At 44.1% G+C, this 9,082-nt stretch overlaps 1 protein-coding gene across 3 annotated transcripts in view; it reads left to right on the top strand.

Annotated features, from left to right (window-relative positions):
• ABAT (4-aminobutyrate aminotransferase) overlaps positions 1–9,082 on the top strand; it is a 91,752-nt gene that overhangs the window by 1,444 nt on the left and 81,226 nt on the right. The window contains exon 1 of one of the 3 annotated variants that reach the window (XM_072120761.1): positions 9–124. The exons of the other annotated variants lie outside the window; for them this stretch is intronic. The gene's annotated coding sequence lies outside the window, so the exon portion shown is untranslated. Of the gene's footprint in view, positions 1–8; positions 125–9,082 lie in introns of those variants that run through there. 3 annotated transcript variants of the gene reach the window in all.

Genomic DNA, 9,082 nt, shown 5'->3' with positions numbered 1-9,082 from the left:
TGCTGCAGGTGATGTGCGACATGATGCTCCATCCACCTCATCCCCTCCGCAATGTCACCCACCTCCAGCACCCATCAGCATCGCAATATGAGGGATCTGCATGATGCCAGCCTGGTGCCCAGGGGTAGGTTGGTACCTTGTATGTCTTGTCAGTGTGCAGCACTGGCACATGTGTATGGCAGAGGACACTGTCAGCCTGCCCCTACCACTGCCCTGCTTATTCTGCACTGTGCTGATGATGGGTGACTGCCCTGCTTATCCTGCACTGTGCTGATGATGGGTGACTGCCCTGCTTATCCTGCACTGTGCTGATGATGGGTGACTGCCCTGCTTATCCTGCACTGTGCTGATGATGGGTGACTGCCCTGCTTATCCTGCACTGTGCTGATGATGGGTGACTGCCCTGCTTATCCTGCACTGTGCTGATGATGGGTGACTGCCCTGCTTATCCTGCACTGTGCTGATGATGGGTGACTGCCCTGCTTATCCTGCACTGTGCTGATGATGGGTGACTGTCCTGCTTATCCTGCACTGTGCTGATGATGGGTGACTGCCCTGCTTATTCTGCACTGTGCTGATGATGGGTGACTGCCCTGCTTATCCTGCACTGTGCTGATGATGGGTGACTGCCCTGCTTATCCTGCACTGTGCTGATGATGGGTGACTGCCCTGCTTATTCTGCACTGTGCTGATGATGGGTGACTGCCCTGCTTATCCTGCACTGTGCTGATGATGGGTGACTGCCCTGCTTATCCTGCACTGTGCTGATGATGGGTGACTGCCCTGCTTATCCTGCACTGTGCTGATGATGGGTGACTGTCCTGCTTATACTGCACTGTGCTGATGATGGGTGACTGCCCTGCTTATCCTGCACTGTGCTGATGATGGGTGACTGCCCTGCTTATCCTGCACTGTGCTGATGATGGGTGACTGCCCTGCTTATCCTGCACTGTGCTGATGATGGGTTACTGCCCTGCTTATCCTGCACTGTGCTGATGATGGGTGACTGCCCTGCTTATCCTGCACTGTGCTGATGATGGGTGACTGTCCTGCTTATCCTGCACTGTGCTGATGATGGGTGACTGCCCTGCTTATCCTGCACTGTACTGATGATGGGTGACTGCCCTGCTTATCCTGCACTGTGCTGATGATGGGTGACTGCCCTGCTTATCCTGCACTGTGCTGATGATGGGTGACTGCCCTGCTTATCCTGCACTGTGCTGATGATGGGTGACTGCCCTGCTTATCCTGCACTGTGCTGATGATGGGTGACTGCCCTGCTTATCCTGCACTGTGCTGATGATGGGTTACTGCCCTGCTTATCCTGCACTGTGCTGATGATGGGTGACTGCCCTGCTTATCCTGCACTGTGCTGATGATGGGTGACTGTCCTGCTTATCCTGCACTGTACTGATGATGGGTGACTGCCCTGCTTATCCTGCACTGTACTGATGATGGGTGACTGCCCTGCTTATCCTGCACTGTGCTGATGATGGGTGACTGCCCTGCTTATCCTGCACTGTGCTGATGATGGGTGCTGCACCTTTAAAAGTTTATAAATTTTTATTGCTGAAGTTTTTTGTCAATAATATTTAAACACTCTCCCTTAATATTGAGCATGTTATTAAAGGGGTTGTCTGGACCCATATATGTTTCTTCTTGCATACCAAATGCTCAGTAGTTGTCATATTTCTACAAGGTTCAACATCTAATATGGGATTTTCAGGAAACTTTGGACCCCCTAATAAACGGGGCATTAACCCCTTCAAAACTATATTAAAAAAAAATGTGTGTGTATATATAATAGTTTTTTGTGTGTGTTTACAGCTTCACTAATCTCCAAGTAGCCATAACTTTTTGATATTATTTTTTTTTTTTTTTTTTTTTTTTTTGTTATACGCGCAGCAATTTTTTTAATCTAGTGGCACCATTTAATCTGTGCCATACGTATTCCAAAAGTGGTGGAATTGGCAAAAAACCCCAGAGTCGCACCGCATTCTGAGGGGCTTTATTTGTACAGCTTTCAATGTGTGGTCAAGATGACACCTCTCCATTATTCTTTTGGATCAGTACCATCGCAGAGATTACCAAATTTATATAGTTTATGCAATGTCTTAATATGTTAAAAAAAAAAATCAAAAACCTTGCATTTAAAAAAAACATATTCTGACACCCATAACTTTTTCATACTTCAGTGCATGGAGCTGCGCAAGGTATCATTGCTATTTTCTGTTACAGGGTTCATAATTGTTTTTAAATTTTAATCGAACATTTTGGGACGTGTCGATACCTTATGTTTCTGATTTTCCTTGTTTATTTATGTTCTAGGGAAAAGGTGTTTTTTTTTTTTTTTTTTAATTTTTTCTCATGTATTTTTTTTTTTTTTTTTTTTAGTATTATTCAGCCCCTTTAGTGTACTTGCACCCTGGGGGGTCTGATCACTTTGACAATATCTTGTAGATTTACTGCTTTTTTATTAAAGTGTGTCTCAGATTGTAATATAGAAATACTATTGACCTTTAATAGGCTCCTAGCTGTCACTGGGCTGGTCGGCACCCTTCGATGGAGTAACATTAAAGATGGAGGGGGCGGGGGGGGGGGGGGGGTGGGCCTAACAGGTTAACTGCTGCAATTGGTTCCAGCACTGACCGCTGCAGTCAGCAGTTAAAGGATGGAGAGGGCTCTATACATGAGTCCTCTCCATACTCCCCTTCACTTTCGCCTGACATATATTTTAAGATGGTCATGAAGGGGTTAAAAAGACTCTTGCCAGGTTTTCATAAGCAGGTTTTCTAAAGTGCCGTCATTTTACCCAATTTAACTCAGCTAGGGTAGGAAATGTTCTTATTAAAAAACTTCTTTGATGTGAAATCTTTGCCATTTACCTATATATAAAAAAAAAAAGAATCTCTTCCAGTCATGTGAAAATATGCAGAGAAGCGTCATATTTTACCCAAGATGAGTCGCGTATAGAGGCTGCAGAGGCAGACGCCGCTATCTTTGGTCCTCTAGTACCTAGAAACATGCTTTTGGTGTCATAATAAAGATAAGCTTTTCCATTTTCTAATCACATCAGGCACGTGGTTCTGCGAGCTACAAAATTAGTTAAAGAGGACCTGTGAGGTCGATTTGGGACCCGAAACCAACTACTTGTGGTCTAGGGTCCCTAATTGACCTTTACAAGGGCTGTGGGTGGAGGAAAAGGAAGGGGGGGGCAACATCTCCTAGATGTGAGTCCGATCAGGTACATTGTATCCTGCAGCGGCTCCTCCCTCCTCTCCACTACCTGCAGCGCACAGACACTCAGGTTTATTGCTTGTTTTTTTTTTTTTGGCGCAAACTTCAAAAATCATACAGGGCGATTCTGGAAACAAAAACACGAGTCTATAAGGACCTGTGGATGGTTTAGTATCCCAAATCACCCTGACCAGGGTGCTGTTCTTTTCTTTACAAATATATTTCCAAAAAGTCCAGCTCCCCAGTATTTTGGGGGCAGCTTAATCACAGTGTAAACTATGGATCCTTCCTTGGACTGGAGTAAACAATGTGGGGAAACAGCTGATTAATCCAGCATCAAAATGCTCAAGTTTTGTCTTCGAAATAATTTTTTTGGAAAATTTCAATTGATCTATAAAACACGGCACCGTTATAGGTAACATTGTATCACCTACGCTTTTCAAGCGAAACCACACTCTGATTATGACTATCGTACAGCTATGATAAAGAGCGCAGTTGTACTTTAAACAGGTAGGTGATATGTTGTCTGTACCCTGTACCTGTGCTGGATATTTTTTATGGATCAATTGAAAATTTTCAAATAACTGATCCAGCACCAAAACTACTACTCCATTCTACTATTTTGTTCTCTTCTTTAACATGATGCCGTAAGCCCCGTTCTAGGTGCTATAAAACTGAAGATGGTGGCATATGTAGTCTGTCACTTGCAGCCTTTAAATATGTAGAAAGGGCTTTTTATACACCACCTGAGGGGCTGTTAAATTAATTGGGTAAAAATCTTTGTGTGTTTGTCAGATGTTTTTATCACATACAGAAATACAAGTGCAATCATATTATGAGTAACAAAAGCTTTTATTGACAGTTAGAATGAGTTACTGCAGCAAGTCAATATTTGCAGTGTTGTCCCTTCTTCTTCAGGACCTCTGCAATTCTCCCTGGCAGCTCTCAATCACCTTCTGGACCAAATCCTGACTGATATCCGTCCATTCTTGCACAATCAATGCTTGCATTTTGTCACAATTTGTTGGTTTTTGTTTGGCCACCCGTCTCTTGATGATTGACCACAAGTTCTCAATGGGATTAAGATCTGGGGAGTTTCCAGGCCATGGACCCAAAATCTCTGTGTTTTGTTCCCTGATGCATTTAGTTATCACCTTTGCTTTATGGCAAGGTGCTCCATCATGCTGGAAAAGGCATTGTTCATCACCAAACTGCTCTTGGACAGTTGGGAGAAGTAGCTCTTGGAGGACATTCTGGTCCCATTCTTTATTCATGGAGGTGTTTTTAGGCAAGACTGTGAGAGAGCCGATTCCCTTGGCTGAGAAGTATCCCCACACATGAATGGTTGCAGGATGCTTTACAGTTGGCATGAGACAAGACTGGTGGTATCACTCACCTTGTCTTCTCCGAAAACGTTTATTTTCTAGGCAAATATTGGCTTTGCAATTAATTGCTGTTAAGCTGATCCCTCTTTATAACATTCTGGAGTATGTGCAAATTGCCATTATAAAACCTGATGCAGTAGACTTTGTAAAAATTAACATTTGTATCATTCTCAAAACTTTTGGCCATGACTGTAGAAACATCTGCCCAGATGTTTTCCAGCATTTACATGTCATGTGACTGCAGGGGGTGGAGTATTGCATAATGGCTTGTGTTGTTGCAATGTTTATGGCAACTGTATCAATGTAGTCAAGAACAGGGGGGTTGTATTCATCAATGCATTTTTATGTTGCACTGACTGGTGGCCCAGTGACTTGAAGCTTCGGAGAATCCTGTATTGGGGACCTTTATGACTATGGATTCCCCCCTGCTGGTCAAAATGGGTGTTACAAAGTAGTTTCTCTAGTAGTGTATAGTATATTGACATGGGTCCTGTATTGTGTCCAGTGGTATATGACACTGTCAATTGAATGATATTCGAGATTTCATTAGAATCATAATCGCCTCTGTATTTATTCTGTCTGTCCTAGGGCTTGAATGTATCATTTTTAAAATAATCTGGAGTGGATACTTAATATGATGCTCTGGAGTCTCCAATATTACTAGTATGTTCTGGGGGGGATGGTGGTCTCTAGTGTTACAAAATAATATAATAATTATGTCTGATCTGGAGTCTCCAGTATTATTATTTTTATTATAGTCTGCTCCAGGGGGTTGTCTCTTATTATCATTGTCTGCTGGGGGAGCATCAATAATAATAATAATAATAATATTAAAAATAATATCAATGATCTTTTCTGGGAGGGTCTCCATGGCTATAATTTGCCTGCTCTGAGGTCTCCAGTATTTGGTTCCTCTGGTAGTCTCCATTATTATAGGTTTTCTGCTGTATTAAGTGTATTTATTGTCTAGTTTTGGGTCTGTAGTTGGTTTCTTGGGGGGCATTTAGTGCTGTACTGTGGTTGTTGATGCATTTAGGGTGCTGGTTACTAGTGCACCCCCTGAAGTTGAGCGGTCTGACAGTGGCCCTGGCACTGGTAACGGTTGTTCACCCCTGTGTTAGACCTTCTCTTACTAATTGCACTTGTGTCTTCCATTGTCTGTAATAATAAACAGAATTGTTTTAAAGTTTGTTGTTCTAAAGTAATTGATTCATGTGATCCAGGTTTTTCTTATAAAATGTTCACTTATTCCAGGAATTCTCTGGCTGATCTGTCTCTTTAGCTAGCAGCATGTTTCCCTGGACGTTGTAAAACATTTGTAAATCCTGACGCTGCACTTATTCTTTATTCTCAGGAGAGCAGGGTTTACATAGTCACCCATCAGTGGTGCAGAGTAAATATTTAATGGTGGCAGCTTCCTCCGGTCATCACCTCCACCAGGGTCAACAGCAGTCAGGGCATTGGCTGTTGTCCACTAAGGTGTAGAAAATGGTCTCCTTCATCTGCTGGTAGCCAGTAGGACACGTTTTAGGGTGTGTAATGCTTACAATGTTAAAGTTTTCTATAAGTGGCCAACCCCTTTTAAGGCCATGAAGCCACATGGGGATTAAAGGGGCCGTGCCAAAATCAATGGTTATCCCTTCTCTCATTTCTGGGGCTCCAACATGAGAACTAACACTCCCTTTAACTTTGGTGTACATGCTCAACCTGCCCTCCAACTTACCTAAGGCCATTAACCTGAGTTACAACTCTATCAGAGTGTATATGTCATTGATGTTACATCATTCCAATGGTAGCTCGTGACATACGAAAATGGGTTCCTTTTGACTCCAACAGATACCAGTATCACTGGTTCACATAGAGGACGGATGAAGCATGAAACAGTTGGCTGCCAGTGAGTCCTGGGCTTGGGCTTGGTACGGGGAGCTCAACATGTGCCCACTGTTCCATACCCGCCCCCAAAAAAATAACTTTGGCCTTCAGAATGGCTGTGGGACACTATGTCCTGTGAAGAGGTGAGCAGAGCTCTCCTGCGTCCCTCCAGTATGTTTGCCCGGATACAGCTGGGCGAGAATACGTCGGTGTACATGGAGCCTTGGTTTACAGGACCATATGTATTGGGCAAATTCTGGCTGGCTCACGGCCACCATAGAGTTCTGTTGTGCACGGTCACAGTGCAGTGAGCAACAGTGTCTCATCGCCATGTGACTGAGCCAGAGAACTGGAAATTTAGAGCATATCCTATTCCTGCCTGCATTGTGGCAAGGCCTTCACACTTTGTATGTGGGGCGGTTGTGGTGAACATTTTTTCTAATATAACCCATTAACAAATTCTGCTTGTCTTTTTTACACCTTGGGCTACTCTCTCCCATAGCTGTGTGTCTATGGAGGCTGCATGAGCTCACATCTATATACTCGAGTATAAGCCCACCCAAGTATAAGCCGAGACCCCTAATTTTAACACAAAAAATAGAAAAACCTATTGACTCCGAGTATAAGCCGAGGGCGGGAAATGCATTGGTCACAGCCTCCCCATTGTATAGCCTTCCAGCCCCTAATATAATTCCTGTAAGAAAGTAAACAGTGTACTCAACTTCTGACGCCCCCCGGCAGGTCCTCTTTTATACAGGGATGCATGGGCTCCGTGCCCCCGGCAGACCATCACAGGCACCCTGATGTCAGCCGCTCGCTTACATCATTACATCATAGTGTGTGCCAATGCCGGCGCACATAGTAGAACGTTTTTTCTTTTTCTTGGATCGAGTATATACTCGAGTTTATACGGTAATCTCCGAGTATGTTTAAAAAGCTCTTAAAAAGCTCTGATAGTGAAGATTAACCCCTTTACTTTCAGCCTGATGTTTGAAAATACTGCTCATCGCATATTGCAGTTGGGGATAGAGCAGAAAGGGTTAACACTATTTCTGTGTAACAAACAGGAGAAAAGAGAGAGACCAGTCTTCAATCTGCTAGATCTACCATGGCAACGTAGAAGTAACATTGTAACTAAGGAGCACATTGCAGCCTGTTTCTTTACAAACTAAGGCCCCATCGCACACAAATGTGTACAGCTGTGCTGGAGAGAGGAGGAGTGAGCGCTCCTCACCCCTCCCCACTCCTTTGAAAGCCTAGTGGCTCTGCTGTGCTCTAAAAATGTTGGGCAAGCCTATATAAACCATAAGTATACAGTCTGGGAAGCTGAGCCAATGATGGTGCGAGTGAGTTTTAATAAGATCATTGCCATGTATATGTATACATTGGGTATGGAAAATGTTTAGACCCCTTTAAATTTTTCACTCTTTGTTACATCGCAGCTGATTAATAAGATAAAAAAAGGTTTTTTTGCTCATTAATGTACACTGTGCACCCATCTAGGCAGAAAGAAAACTAAAATGTAGATATTTTTGCTTATTAAACAAAAACTTAAATATCACATGGTGACAAGTATTCAGCCCCTTTGCTCAGTGTTGAGTAGAAGCAGCGTTGGAGCTAGTACAGCCAGGAGTCTTCTTGGGAAGATGCAATAGGTTTTTCACACCTGGATTTGGGGATCCTCTGCCTCTTCCTTGCAGATCCTCTCCAGGTCCTTCAGGTTGGATGGTGAATGTTGGTGCATTCTCAAGAGATTCTCAATTCGTTCAGGGTTCTGGTTGGGCCAGTCAGGAATGGTCACAGAGATGTTCTGAAGCCTCTGCTGTGTTATTTTAGCTGTGTGCTTAAGGTCATTGTCTTGTTGGAAGGGGAAACTTCGGCCCAGTCTGAGGTCCAGAGCATCTGGAAGAGGTTTTCATCCAGGATATTTTTGTACTTGGCTGCATTAATCTTTTCTTCAATTGCAACCAGGTGTCCTGTCCCTGCCCCCATAGCATGATGCTACCACCACCATGTGTCACTGTTGGGATTGCATTTGGCAGGTGATGAGCAGCGCCTGGTTTTCTCCACACACAACGCTTAGAATTGACACCAAAATGTTCACTCTTCATCTCATCAGACCGGAGAATCTTATTTATCATAGTCTGGGAGTCCTTCATGTGTTTTGCAAACTGTATGCAGCTTTCACATGTCCTGCATCGAGGAGAGGCTTCTGTCGGCAGAGGGTGATGTCAGGGCGGGCCGCGTCCCGTTCACATCAGCGCTTCTACGGAAACGCCTGCGATCGGGAACGAGCCGCTGGTGTTTTGCATTAAATTAACGCAAAACACCGGCGGCTCGTTCCCAATCGCAGGTGTTTCCATAGACGGCGGCCCGCCCCGGTGGTGCGGCTTTGTTTGTGTTTGCAAACGCAGACAAAGCGGCACGTGTGACATCACGCAGACATAAAGCCCCGTCTGGTGAAGGACTGCAGTGATAGGTGACTTTATGGAACTTTCTCCCTATTGCATCTCTGGAGCTCAGCCATGGTAATCTTGGATTTCTTCTTTAGCTTTCTCACCAAAGCTCTTCTCTCATGATTCCTTAGT

The sequence above is a fragment of the Engystomops pustulosus genome, chromosome 8 (genome assembly GCF_040894005.1).
Source record: "Engystomops pustulosus chromosome 8, aEngPut4.maternal, whole genome shotgun sequence".
In the NCBI taxonomy this organism is placed as follows: Eukaryota; Metazoa; Chordata; class Amphibia; order Anura; family Leptodactylidae; genus Engystomops; species Engystomops pustulosus.
The sequence above is the reverse complement of the archived record's forward strand: the minus strand, read 5'-3'. Positions and strand labels throughout refer to the sequence as shown.